Raw genomic sequence first — 15,168 nt, 5'->3', positions numbered from 1 at the left:
AAATTCCTTTCTATTAATCTACACTAATTTAAGTTGTTATTCCTCCATTGATTGAAATTTAGGTTGTTTCTCAGTTTTCGCCTTTTTGTGGATTACTTTTGGGCAAACATCTTTGCACATAAATCCATATGTGCCTTTCTGTGTATTTTCCTAGGCTTGCTTGCTTTAAGTTGAACATGGCAATGGCAGGACCACTAGCTGTACAACCCTGGGAGCACCAGACACAGTGCATTCTATATAATTGTTGCTTCCAGGAGCCCCAATTCAGACTACAATGTGTAATGCCTGCTGGAGTAGAACAATGGCTGAAGCCTTGATCAAAGGCTATGAAAAGGTTCAAAGCACTAGATAAAGATTACCAAGTTGCCTTCTGAAAAAATTGTCTGAATTTATATTCATTCCAGAACTCACTACATGCATCAAAATAGAGAATTAGAATATATTTTAAAATGCAAATTCTCTAAGAAAAAATGGCCTCCCATTGCTGTATTCATTTGTATCTAACTGATTCCTAGGGAGATTAACTTTCGGCTATGTCTACTAGTCGTTTGTATTTCTTCTCTTGCAAACTGCCTATTCATATCTTTTGGCAAAATAACAGTAAGTACTGAGTCCCGGTAATTGCACCAAAAGTCGTTCATGTATGATCTTACTTACTCTTTTCAATTACACTGCAAGCAATCATGTTTATTATATCTGTATTACGAATTAGCACTCTAAGAGGTATATTGATGATACAGATCTTGTCCAACATCACAGAGAATGTGACAGAGCCTTGATTTAAACCCTGCTCTAACTCCAGAGCCTGAGCTCTTAAACACTGGACTATAGTGCCCCTTAATTAGTGTGTTAGTGTTCTTCTTATTAGTTTGTAATAACTCTTTACATAGTAATTATAAACCTTTGGTCAAATTTGTGCCAAAGGTATTTTTATTAGCTTATTATTTGCCTTAATTTGATGTATACAGATTTAAGTCATTTTTATATCAATTTAGATGGCTTCTTTGTACATTAATGCTATTGGCACTTTATCACATTTTAAAAATATTTCAAATTGGATTCACAATATTATTAAAATGTTTGATATGAAATATTTTCCTTTCTAATAAAAAACTATTGGGGGACAGATTGACTTTGGAATGTTAAGAATGAAACACATGTATGCATAATATGTGAATTTAGAAATGAAATAATCTACATCACTGATGAAAGGACATCCTATTTCTCATTGGTATTGCCACTGTCTGCAGGGAAATATAATCATTTGAAAATACAAGACATATAACAAAAGATCAATTGAATGCTTAGCAACGTAAGTTATCTTAGTGCTTTCAAAATCAGACAGTGATTAGATTGTTTGTAATCCTTAAGTTGATTTGTTTGCAATAATAAATAAACCCTCACATGCACTAACTCAGTTTTGCAAAGTGTAAGAAAAAAAATGAACCTAATGGATGCTATATAGCCCCTCCACAAATGTCCAGTTCTTACCTGTGCTTTGCATTGATATAAAATAGAACAGATATTAAGTATTTTGTAATTTGAGAAATAAAAAACCTGGTAATTATTGATGGTCCCTCTACTTAGAAAAGGAGAGTATTTATTTACATTTATCAGAGTAATTCTATTTGGCAAAGGATATATACCAAAACAGTCATTGTGTTACTATCATCTGCCTTGTCCTTGCTTATGAATGAGACTTAGGACGAGTGTAAGAATCTTTCCTTCTCACTCCATGAAGCATTTGTGTTGAATTTGGGTTCCTGGCTTTTGTAGCATCTGAGAGTGGTCAAAACATTCTCAGACTGCAAAACTTGAGCCTGAGTTTCTGTGCAGAGCATGCAGGAGTCTTTTCTCCAACAAGGCTGACTGAGGAAGGCCGACACTGTGTGGGAGGGAAGGCAGAACTGATCTAGCAGGGAGTGAAGGGAGCACACTTCCTCATGTCTTGGGAGTGGGTGAGGTGGTTCCTAAGGAGGGCATCCCATGCCCACTCTCAGGCAGTACAGTGTGAGGGGAGGGAGCCTTCTGAAGTGTTCTTGCAGGATGGCAGCATGGCCTAACACAAATAAGCCTTACACCAAAGCTTGGCAAAAAGAAAATGGAAGGGCTGTTTTCAAAGGGTCTGTGAGGACTGTAAGTATGTCAGCACAATATTGGAGGATCACCTCCTGTTGCATGACCCCAGGAGAGATTCTGAATCCCCTATAATACTAAGGAGGCAGGAGACCTCAAAACTATGACTGAGGAGGTACAAATGCTTGTTAGCTCTGATAGGTGAGGTTCTGCCTGGACAGTAATGCACCCTTAACTAGTGTGTTAGTGTTCTTTTTATTTGTTTGTAGTAACTCTTTACACAGTAATTAACCTTTTATTGGCCAAATTTGTGGCAAAGGTATTTTTATTAGCTGATTATTTGCCTTAATTTGATATATCATAGGGATTTAAGTCATTGTTCAAATCAACGTAGATTGCTAATTCCACTCCAAGTTGTGAAATTAATTAATGCCCAACAGTCATTCAACAAATAGGAACTGAGCCCCCACTGTGATCCAGGCCTAAGTATAGACCCTGAGAATATAACAATAAACAAAGTCCCTGCCCTCAAGAGGCACAGACAATGAGCTGTTTCTTTTAAAGGCTAACTTCAAATGCTGAAAAATAAATGTTCAGATGAACATAAAACAGCATGCTCAGGCAACATCTCTCTGAGGATGTGACATTTCAGCAGAGACCAGATCTTGCAGGTCTGGAGGAAGGAGCAGCAGATCCAAAGGCCTGAGTCAGATAGGAGCTGGGCGTGCTGGAAGAACAGGAAGGCAGCCAGTGGAGCTAGAGCCAAAGGAACGTAACACGCAGAGGAAGACCAGGTCAGAGGCTGAGTAGATGTCAGATCCTAGCAGCCACGTGGGGCATAGTGGAGACTTTCCGTTTATTTCTAGATAACAATAGGAAGGCACAGGAGCTTTTAGGAAAGGGATGACATGCTCTAATTCACACTGAAAAGATCACTCTGGCAGCTGTGAGAAAGGATAGTAAGAAGAGCAAGGTGCATGGTGGCTGTGTGACTATTCCAGTGTTTTTGAAAAAAGGAAAGGCTGATGGTGTGAACAGAGGATAGTAGCAGTGGAGATGGCAAGACACCTTCAGGCTCAGGGTAGAATCCGACAACACTTGCTGAGGATGGAATATGAGGCATGAGACAAAGAATCATCAAGGTGACTCCTAGGATTTTGGCTGAGCAGTTAAACGGTTGGTGGTGCCGCTTGCTGTGATGGTGAAGGCTTGGGTAGGGGGGTACTTTGTGTGGGGATGAACCAAAGGTTGTGTGGGACATACGAAGTTTGAGGCACCTATGAAAAGTCTAAGGAGATGTCAAGTAGCAGGGCTTGGAGAGAGGTCTGGGTTGGAAAAAAAGATTCTGGTTATAAAGTGAATGAATGAAAGAATAGGTAGGTGGGAGCATAATAGGTAGGTGTTGAGAAGAAAAGAGGGTTGGGGGTATAGAAGGAGAAGTGGATGGATGATTGCACAGATGGATGAATGGATGGATGGATGGATAGAAGGATAAATAGGTGACATTAATAGATGGGCAGATAGATAAACAGATGGAAGAAGGAAATGAGAGAGAGAGAGAAAACATGAGGGGACAGTGAAAAACCAGTAAATTAAAAAAAGAAAAAGGGTCAGGCATGGTGGCTCAGGCCTGTAATACCAGCACTTTGGAAGGCCAAGGCAGGCAGATGACTTGAGGTCAGGAGTTTGAGACCAGCCTAGCCAACATGATTAAACCCCATCTCTACTAAAAATACAAAAATTAGCCCAGCGTAGGGGTATGCACCTATAATCCCAGCTACTCAGGAGATTGAGGCAGAGGAATCACTTGAACCCAGGAGGCAGAGATTGCAGTGAGCAGAGATAGCACCACTGTACTCCACCCTGGAGTACAGAGTGAAACCCTTGTCTCAAAAAAAAAAAAAAAAAAAAAAAAAAAAGGAAAGAAAGAAAGAAAAGAAAAAGAAAAAGATCTGCTATATGGGTGTAAATTATTTTAAACAACCCGAAGATTAGAAAGAAATGTTTCCCAGTGAATACATATTTTTAGTGTCTCTGTGCTAAAAGACAATGTTGATTAAACTAAAAATATTGTCTTAAGGAGATAATTATTTTACCTTCTATATATTCTCCCCTCTCTTGCTTTCTTTTGCATTAAATGATTTTTTAAAAAATCTTCTCTGTATTTATTTAGAAGTTATAAACACTGTTTCTATTCATTTAGAAGTTACCCTAGGTATTTTAACATATAAGCTAACCAAGCCTCATGTTTATTTATATCCTTACCATTCTGACCAACAATGAAAGCACAGTGAGGCCGCTTTACCTTTCATTCCTGGCTTCCTGTTTGTGTGCTCTTCTTCCTAGTATTTTAACTCAATCTCACTTTTTAAACACCAGAACTTAGCCATTAATACTGTGGTTTTACACTGTCAATGTTAATTTAGGTTTAAACAGAAGTTTCCTATTTTCTTAGCTCAAAATTCTTTCTTGTATGTTAGATCTTTCTTCTGTATTCTTTTTTCTTCCTAAAAAATAACCTTTTAAAGCTTCTTTATAAGGGTGTTTTAGTAGTAATCCCTTTCAATTTTTGTCTATAAATGTCTTTACTTTGTCTTTCCTTTGGAATCAAAGTTAGATTTGTATAGGATTCAAGCTACAGTTAATTTCCTTCAGCAGCTTGAAGAGATTATTCCATTGTGTTCTGACATGTTTTCTTGCCAATAAAAAGTCCACTATTAATCTAGTTATTGTTTCTTTTTGGCATTTTTTTTTTCTTTTTCCTCTCTGTTTGGGAGAATCTGAAGCTTTCCTACAGTGTATCTAAATGTGACTTTATTTTTATTTATCCTGCTCAGGACCTATTGGCCTTCTTGAATCTAAGAGTTATGACTTCTCTTCTGGGTTTTTGTAGTCAGAGTAAATAAATAGTCGTGGTCTTTTTTTTCAATTATGGAAAATAGCCATGATCTCTTTGAATATTGCCTAATCTGTCCCAAAACGTGAGTGAACTAGACATATGTTAGACTTTCTCACTTAATACTTCCTAATCCTTCTTTCATATTTTTCACTGTTGTTTTTTTTTTCCCCCTATGCTGCTTGGGTAACTTATCTTCTACTACACTTCTTCCTGCTGGCCATGTGGCAGTTTATCTGTATTAGTCTGTATTTATCTGTATTTATCTGTATTTAGTCTGTTCTTATGCTGCTAATGAAGACATACTCAAGACGGGGTAATTTATAAAGGACGGAGGAAAAATGGACTTGCAGTTCCATAAGGCTGGGGAGGCCTCACAATCATGGCAGAAGAGCAAGCAATGTCTTACATGGCAGCAGGAAAGACAGAAAATGAGGGCCAAGTGAAAGGGGAAATGCCTTATAAAATCATCTGACCTCAACTGGGCATGGTGGCTCATGCCTGTAATCTTGGCACTTTGGGAGGCCAAGGCAGACAGATCACCTGAGGTCAGGAGTTTGAGACCAGCCTGGCCAATATGGTAAACCCCCCTTTTCTACTGAAAATACAAAAAATTAGCCAGGTATGGTGGCACACACCTGTAATCTCAGCTCCTAGGGAGGCTGAGGCAGGAGAATCACTTGAACTTGGGAGCAGAGGTTGCAGTGAGCCAAGATTGCACCACTGCACTCCAGCCTGGGTGACAGAGCCCCTGTCTCTAAATAAATTAATAACAACAAAAAAACTCATCAGATCTTGTGAGACTTACTCATTGCCATGAGAACAGTATGGGGGAACCACCCCAAAGATTCAGTTACCTACTACTTCGTCCCTCTCACAACATGTGGGAATTTCGGGAGCTACAATTCAAGATGAGATTTGAGTGGGGACACAGCGAAACCATATCACTATCTTGGCTCCTTATCAACTGAAATGAATACAATTTTTATGTTTTTCATTTATAGAATTTTGTTTGGTTCTTTTGTGTCTCTCTTCTAGCTTCTTGTTCCTCTATCTGTCCATCTCTCTCAAAATTCTTTAATCATGGTGCTGGGTGTTTTCTTTCTGCGCCTTCCAAATCCACTCTCTACTAGGTTCCATCTTGGTCTGTGCCCCCCTGGCTAATCAGCTGAGCAAACTGTCCCTTGTCTCTCCAGCCTTTTGCCCTGCCTCAGTCTTCCTCAAGAGCATCCCCTCTTCCCCATGGAGACTGTGGAGAGAAGCCTGAGAGTGTATGTGAACTCTGTTTGTGTCTGGGCCTCCCAGTTATTCTAAATTAATATGAGATATGAGTGCACACTCAGTCTTTAGAAATTCTTTCTTTTTGAGATAGTCTCCCCGTGCCGCCCAGGTTGGAGTGCAGTGGCGTGATCTCAGCTCACTGCAGCCTCCACCTCCTCGGTCCAAGTGATTCTAGTTCCTCAGCGCCCCCCAAGTAGCTGGGATTGCAGACACGAAGCACTGCATGCAACCACTTTTTTGGGGTGGGTAGAGACAGAGTTTCACAATGTTGGCCAGGCTCATCACCTGATATCAAGTAATCTGCCCACCTCAGCCTCCCAAAATAAGGAATTCATTATCTTGTCAAAAAATCTTTCTTCTTAATCACTCCATGGCCTCCACTTCTTCCTCCCATACTCTGCCGAAGGTGCAACAATTCCGTATCCTGACTCTCACTGGAGACGCTTTTTATCCTTTGAAGTTCACTTTCCTGGTTGCCTGTGACCTCAAGTCTCTGAAGCGTTTAAGGAAATAAAATTACAATATTGTACACTGTTCATCATTTTCTTGTTGTTAGGATGGGAATGACATTCTCTCACAGCTTTCTACATCTCAAGAAGGAGCAGAAATCCTCATGTATTATTAATAGCACCACCTTTCACTTCACAAGCACTCTAGGTTGGAGGATAAATTCTAGGGCTGCAGAAGGTCAGGCCCCCACTGGAGGCTACCGGCTCTTGGCAGATGCATCCAGGGCAATGCCAAATGCAGGGCTCTTTTTCTCTGGGTTCCTTCTTAGTTTTCTGGCCTTAGAAGATTTCCTTGACTTTCCTGTAAGCTTAGGTGCACATTTTAAAAAATGTTTTTTAAAAAACTATCTTATCCAGAATTTTTTTTTTTTTTTTTTGATACAGTCTCACTCTGTTGCCCAGGCTGGAGTGCAGTGGTGTGATCTCAGCTCACTGCAACCTCTGCCTCCCGGGTTCAAGTGATTCACCTGCCTCCTCCTCCTCCTGAGTAGCTGGGATTACAGGCACCTGCCACCATGCCCAGCTAATTTTTGTATTTTTAGTAGAGCCAGGGTTTCACCATGTTGGCTAGGCTGATCTCAAACTCCTGACCTCAGGTGATCTACCTGCCTTGGCCTCCCAAAATGCTGGCATTACAGGTGTGAGCCACCGCACCTGGCTTTATTCAACATTTTTAAATGGCAGAAAAGCTTCTCCAGATATTTAGTGAGTCATATAGCTGGAAACAAAAGTTGAAAAAAATGTTTTATAATATTAAAATGGTAAGGTTTTACTTCTTTCCTTATTAACATTAATGATTCTTGAAATCGTTGGTCAGATGACTGTCAAAAAGCAATCGTTAATATAAAATTAATATTTAAAAAATACAATCTGTTAGTGTCAGAGATGGTCTTTACTAAGCTTTCCTTAAACACTTTAAAAATTCAATTTATCTGGAGGGTGTTAACATGAATAATTTAAAATTCATTTCCCAACTGCAAGGGAAATCAAATTGATTCTAATGGTTTTCCTGAGTCCAAAGGCTTGGTTATTTTTAATGTTTTTTTTTTGGATAATAAATGGGTAGCAACATGATGATAGATGAGACAGAGATTATTGTTACAGCCTATTAAGGCAACTTTAGACACTGATGTTATCATAACCAAGGTGAGCCTAGGTGTAGAAATTGTAGCGTTCCTGGAGCAGAAAGATGATCAACTCGATGCGACCAGTCAGCTAACAGAAATCAGCTCTGATGCCCACAGCGACCATGCTGCTGAGAACTCAGTGGGCTGGATGCTGGAGAGGAGTTGGTGCTGTTTTAATGATTTATAGGAAGGCCCCATGAAAGGACTGAAACATTGCAGGATGGAAGCCTAGACACCTGGGTTCCCTCTAGGTGGCAATGTATTCCAAGCATATAAACGTGATCCCACTGCCCCTACATCTGATTGGGCCCATCTGGCTGACTAGGGGGCTGTCTCCACCATTCCATGAATTTCTTCCCCTGTGTACCACCCACTGCACCCCATGTTGAGCACTTCGTTGAGGAGGACAATTATTTGAGATACAGCTAGATTGTTCTTTGAAGTCAAGCATATGGGGGAATTGGGGGCTTCCCTCCAAATCAGCTTTTTTTTTTTTTTTTTTTTTTAGATGGAGTTTCACTCTTGTTGCCCAGGCTGAAGTGCAATGGCATGATCTTGGCACACTGCCACATCTGCCTCCCAGTTTCAAGCGATTCTCCTGCCTCAGCCTGCTGAGTAACTGAGATTACAGGCATTTAACACCATGCCCTGCTAATTTTGTATTTTTAGCAGAGACGGGGATTCTCCATGTTGATGAGGCTGGTCTTGAACTCCTGACTTCAGGTGATTCGCCTGTGTTGGCCTGCCAAAGTGCTGGGATTACAGGCTTCAGCCACTGCACCCAGCCAACCCAAATCAGCTCTTAAGTCCATTTGTAGGAACTATATGTGAGGGCATGCTTGAAAGCTTCAGCCACAACAATTTCATTCCTTTAAAAGTGATGGATTCCATCATGTTAGACGGATTTTATAGGCATGTGTTGTATTATGGAAAAATGAAAATGCATCCTCTGGAGACACACTGGTAGATTTCTAAATTATGTCATATGGTTGGATTCAGCCCACAGCAACTGTTACGCTCTGAATTGTTCATCTCAGGACAAGTATTTAGTTTGTGGAATTTAATAGTGCCCCTTAAGTTTCTAGAGTTTGTCTTTCCGGTCCACAACTGAAAGAAAGGTTAAGAGTCTCTAACCTTAAACTCTGTACACAGAAGGCCCTTGATAAAAAGCTCAGGGCTGAATTGAAGAGGATTCTGAGTAGATTCCTCTCCCTCTGGGATCCCCATCCTATTCGTTTACTTGAAAGTGTGGTGGTTCTTCTAACAAGCTCAGCTTTAGGGCTCTGAACTGGCTAATGCTGTAGTTTATTCCATTACGTATTATGTTGGTTTATATCCCCACAGAATCACCAAGCCCAATTTACAGGTTGTTCTTTTTTATAGACCTGTGAAATCCCCTGGGTGCTCCAAAGAGCTTTGGGGTTTCTGGGTACGTAAGCAATGATAGGGCTCTGCAGGCAAGAGTCAGAACTCAGGGGAAACCGGCAGTTTGTTATGCCCAGCCCCTTCCATCTCGATTGACACATCCCAGAAACAGTCGTTTCGAAATGAACCAGCTGAGTCATAGAGCAGTACAAGTGATATGGTTTGGCTGTGTCCTCACACAAATCTCATCCTGAATTCCCATGTGTTGTGGGAGGGACCCTGTGGGAGGGACCCTGTGGGAGGTAACTGAATCATGGGGGCAGGTCTTTTCCATGCTGTTCTCATGATAGTGAGTAAGTCTCACAAAATCTGATGGTTACTATAAGGGCAAGTTTTCCCGCACAAGCTCTCTTTACCTGCCGCCATCCATAGAAGGTGTGACTTGCTCCTCCTTGCCTTCCGCCATGATTGTGAGACCCCCTCCCGCAGCCATATGGAACTTTTAAGTCCAATTAAACCTCTTTGTAAATTGCCCAGTCTGGGGTATGTCTTTATCAGCAGTGTAAAAACAGACTGATACAAAGTCATTTTTGCCTGAGATTCGATATTACAGAAAGTCACACAGAAATGTTCCATGGAGTTTAGAAATAAAAATTCTAGAAGACATACATTTGTCATGTAATGGTTGGTTTTTCTTCAAAATATTCAGTGAATGTACAAAACCCATTTTAAATTAAGGATATATACAAATTACTTAAATTAGTCCCTAGATGAACAACTGGAGAAAATATGAGTAATGGGGGAAAATCTAACATGTGCAGTATGCAAAATTAATTAAAGAAAGGGCAAATCTTTGGCATCAAATGGAACAAATGTTTGATTAGAGGTATAGATAAAAGGAACACTGATGTGAAGGAAAGCATATTAAAATCTCGTGTTTGAAAATTCACTTTTCCCTAGAGTTGCTCTGGTAATTAAGATTAGCAAGAAATTTGTCAGATATTAAAACAAAAGACAAGTTTCCTCAGTATCACTAGCAATCTATTGTTAAACATAAAGTAGCCAAGGAAGCACCTTAGGACCATGTTTAAGAGCTCAGAGAATCGTCTTCCACCCCATAGGATTCCTGGCAGTTTACCTCTGGAGAAGGCTTCTGCTAGAAGTCTAGGAGCACTGGATTTGTCAAGAAGGCCAAACATAATGATCAAAGGGATGCACAGGCATGGTGCTCACACCTGGCACTCCAAAGCTTTAGGAGGCAGAGGCAGGAGGATTGTTTGAGCCCAGGAGTTCAAGACTGCAATGAGCTATGATGGCACCACTGCACCCCAGCCTGAGCAATGGAGCAGTAACTTGTGTATATATATGCAGTTTATATATACATATTTATAACAGGTTATATATATATGTATGTATATATAACCTGCATACACACACATACATATGTATATATGTGTCTCTTATCCCTGCCAGGTAGCATTGGAATAAAGGTGTGAAGACCTATAGGCACGCCAGCTCTGACTGAGCAAGCAGTGGTCAGAAAGGAGGAAGTAGCTTTTCTGGGTCAAGTGTGCCAAGCAGGCCCTGAGAAGAAATGACAGAGCTGCACATGACGGCACCCATGCATAGGACATGAAAGGGCAGAATCCAAAGGAGCATAGGTGGGGAAAGCCAGTGGTCCTGTTTTGATCTTTTCAGCTGCTGTAGAAAGTAAAAAGTTCCTCTTCAAAGTTTCCCTTCTTGTTAAAGAATAATAATAATAAATGTTAGAAATAATAGTTTATTTTAAAGACTTTCTTCAAAGCCTTCTTCCTTTTTGCTTGTAACTTTCTGTTAAGCCCTATCCTAAGTAGCTGTTAGATATAAGGGAATAAATGCATTCTATGTCCTTGTACTTTAACCAAGATAGTTGTGGTGGACGTGCTCACAGGCACATAGTACATTCTATGTCCTTATGCTTTTTTATCACCAAGTTTAATTATGGTTCAGAAAAAAATTGAGCAATTAACTTTCTCTGAAAAAATATATTGACTCTCTATAGACCGAGGTTATTGGGAGGAGGGGCTATATTCTATTCTGAAAATCATATTACTAGAAAGTCCTGTTTCCAGTCTTAGTATAAAGATACATGTGCCAAAAGTGTTTGAGAATATATACAATAGGAAATGCAAAAGCTGTAAAGCTAAGGGCATGCAAGAGAAAACCTCAGAAATACCCAAAGTGGCAATAAGGAACGTTTGGCTGGAATTTGAAGTTCTTTCAGTCATCTTTGTCTTTTGCTCCATGTTTCAGGATGCACGTGAACGCGATGTAATTGAAATTCACCTTTTGTTCAACAGGTGTTTCTCTGTACAGCTCACCTACTTCCTCATTCGTAAAGCGAGTTGTCAGCCGCTCTCTCAGGTAATCTTCCTGAGTAGTGCCAGTGGCTTCTTCATCAAAGCAAGCAAAAACATTTCTGATGACATCTTCAGGATCTGTGCCATTTAACTTCTCACCAAACATGGTGAGGAATATGGTGAAATTGATGGGGACTGGAGCCTCATTCATCATGGCAACCAGATACTCATCAGTTGGATTCTTCCCCAATGAAGCAAGCATATCATGCAAATCTTCCTCGTTAATGAAACCGTCTCTGTTCTGATGAATCACGTTAAAGGCCTCTTTTAACTCCTGAATCCGTGACTGGTCGAACATAGCAAACACATTGGATGTTGTGTGCTGGGGGTGCTTCTTGGTGGTCTCGGTCTTTGCTCTTTTGCTTGACATGGTGGTGGTTAAATCCTGGCACAGCTATGAGAATCTGAGCACCTCAGTGAGCTTCTCACTGCCACTATCACCACCTGCTGCCCAGAGCTATGTCCTTGTACTTTAACCAAGACTTTTTTTCTTTTTTTGTCTCTTTCTTTTTCTTTATTTTATTTTATTTTTTTATTTCTTCTCTTTTAACCAAGATGTTTATGTTACTACTTTTCTAAGTCCTTTCACAAGCGACTTCCTCTCCCTACCTTATTTGGACTTCCTCTTTTCCTTTTGTTCTCTATTGCCTTTACCTATTCAGAAAAGTTTTAAGTTGTCAGCCAGTCAGGTTTAGTTTTAGATTGCGAGGTCTGGCTCCAACCAACGGAGATCAGACATAGCCTTAAGGACCCAATATACAAGGAATAAATATGTCCGCCTTTCCTTTGTTCATTGTACTCTCATGGTAAGATGGCTGATGAGCAGTACCCTTTCTGTAGAAAGTAAAATTGCCTTGCTGAAAAAACTTTTTGTCTGAATGCTAATTTTTCCTTGTAGTACTAGGAACATGCAGTCTGTCTCTAACAGCTACTCTTCAGTACACTGTCAGCTACTTAATCTTTCTTTTCCCTTGTTTAAGTGAAAGTTAATATAACACTAACAAAACAGTTGTATTTATGTTTAATTAACATAACAATATCATATATAGACATTTATGTAAAGACAAGGTAGTATAGAAATTACTAGTGGTATGTTTTTAAAAATAACAATTAAAATGATGAGTTTAGAGAGGTATGAAAATGGAATTGTTAAACTCTAAAAGACAATGCATATGTATATAATGCCTTAGAAGAAACAACTCAATAAAATGACATATTCTAAGGGACTGAATAATTGCATGTTCTTCCCAGAATCTTCTATAATGGTAATATCAGTTTAGTGCATTTATTCATAGTACAACCAGGTATTCTGAGTTACATGCCTTTCAAAAACATTACTGAACATACAATGCATAGACTACCTAGAGTAAGTATGAAAGAAAGAAAACTGAAATGAATAAAACAGGGAAAATTCCATGTTTTATTCCATGTGAGATAAATTTCTCATATAGCCATTAGAATTGCCTATGAAAATCAAGCCACAATTTGAGTTCATTTTCCTCATGATGTCTGAATAATCACCAGGACTTTCACTTTAATCAGATAGAGTTTATTATGCATTTACTTCTGAATCACGTTGGGCTGGGTGTTACTTAAACCATGGTGAATAGAAATAGAAGCCTATAGATAAATGGATAGTGGCAAACACACACATGTAAAAATTATGCACACATAATACATACTTACTAGTACATGTCTAAGCAACATGAGTGCATGTAAAACTAATTTATTTCTAGTGTTTTTAGCATAATATAATGGAAAAATAGTTTTTAAGTGTGTTTAGTCATCTGATTAGCTGAGACACAAACTCCCCCTGGAAGCCTACAGCTGAGGTTTGAGGGGGAAGAGGGAAAGCCTTCAGTTGATGCAGGTTGGGGGATTAGAACAGAGACCCTTACATAACACTGGGCCTCCAAATCACAAAGAATTCTTATCTTTAGCGATACATAGATGAAACTATATAATGTCTGGCATTTTCTTCAAAATAATCGGAGGATGGGAGGAATGGGTAGAGATTATAGATGCAAAAAGATAGACTATGAGTCTGTAATTACAGAAGTTGGGTATGGCTACATGGAGGCTTATTATAATAGTCTCTCTACTTTTGTATGCTCAAAATTTTCTAAGATAAAAAGTTTTGTTTAAGAACCATTGAAAGAAAAACCATATACTGTGTAATGGAATTGAAACAAAACTGACAAAAGATGAGAATCCAAAATGTCTACACAACTTCTATAAATCAGTAAGAGAAAGACGAACCCATTGAAAGATGGTTTAAATAAATAAATAAACCGGCATTTTCTGAAATAAAAAATGGCCAGACAAAACATTAAAAAGATGTACAGTCTCATCAGTAAGCAGGAAAAAGCAATTTAAAACCACAATGAAATATTTTGTATGTCATCATATGCTAGGTAATACTGTTGCCACTAACACTCAAGAATCATCCCAACAAAATTGTACTTCTCACTCACATTAAGGGTCCATTTAAGGTCATCAGTGAACTGAGGTCAGTCATCTGTTTATTATGGTCACTCATGTTCCCGTGGTTACACAGCAGTCACCTCCAATGTTGTAGGCCTGCTTTCCAGAGGGAAGGAAACTATGGAGGTGTTTGCATCAGCAATTAATTACTCCAGCTAGGGACTGGCACACATTCCTTCACAATTCAGTACAAGGCACAACAAACGCACTCACCACATGGATTTAGGAAGTGCAATTCCTTCTACCATGTGCTTGGAAGCAGGATAACTGGAAATGTTTGGGGAAAACAAATGACTTTCATAGTTGCCAGTTTTTTCTATCAGACTGGCAAATCTATACAGTCTGACAAAACCAAATACTGGCGAAGATGTGGAGCAATAGAAACACTTAAACCCTTCTGACTGAAGAGTAAATTGGTACAAGTACTTCAGAAAACAATTTAGTGTTATTTAGTAAAGTTTAAAATTCATACAGTTTTCAACTCAGCAATACCACTCTAAGATATATATCTTAGAAAGACTTTTGCATATGTGCACCAAAGATATATTTAAATATGGTCACAGAAACACTGTTTGTACTAGTGAAATCAAACAAGCAAAAAGAAAAACTGGAAATAGCTCTCATGTCTGCAAATAGTAGATATTTTTTTGAATATTCATTTAATGAAGTACCATTTAAGACAGAATATGGATGAACAGATACATATTTATCTGGTTGAATTTTAGAAACATATTGAGTGAAACAAGTAAGCCTAAAATTATTTTATTTGACAAAGGTCTAAAAATGTTAAAATTAATATATCATTTTAGGATTGCATACCTAAGCAAAAATAAATAAATAAAAGTTAGTTTAACCCAAAATTCTAGATAGTAGTTACCTTTGAGTGGATGAAGGCAGGGATGTGATCAGGGACAGCTTTAAGATATTGATAATATTCTTTTTGTTAAGTTGCTTGGAGTTGTAAACATTGTTCCTTTTGCTATTATTCTTTAACTTGTACATATACAATGTATGTACTCTATGCCTGCAAA

General features: G+C 39.0%; 1 protein-coding gene and 1 pseudogene across 2 annotated transcripts in view; one reads left to right on the top strand and one right to left on the bottom strand.

Moving 5' to 3' along the window:
• The window catches only part of CPVL (carboxypeptidase vitellogenic like), a 202,148-nt gene that overhangs the window by 14,131 nt on the left and 172,849 nt on the right, over positions 1 to 15,168 (top strand). The window lies entirely within an intron of this gene.
• On the bottom strand, positions 11,416 to 12,088 carry LOC101048988 (myosin regulatory light polypeptide 9 pseudogene; annotated as a pseudogene).

Source organism: Saimiri boliviensis, chromosome 10, assembly GCF_048565385.1.
Source record: "Saimiri boliviensis isolate mSaiBol1 chromosome 10, mSaiBol1.pri, whole genome shotgun sequence".
NCBI lineage: Eukaryota > Metazoa > Chordata > Mammalia > Primates > Cebidae > Saimiri > Saimiri boliviensis.
This window is presented reverse-complemented; position numbering and strand designations above follow the sequence as displayed.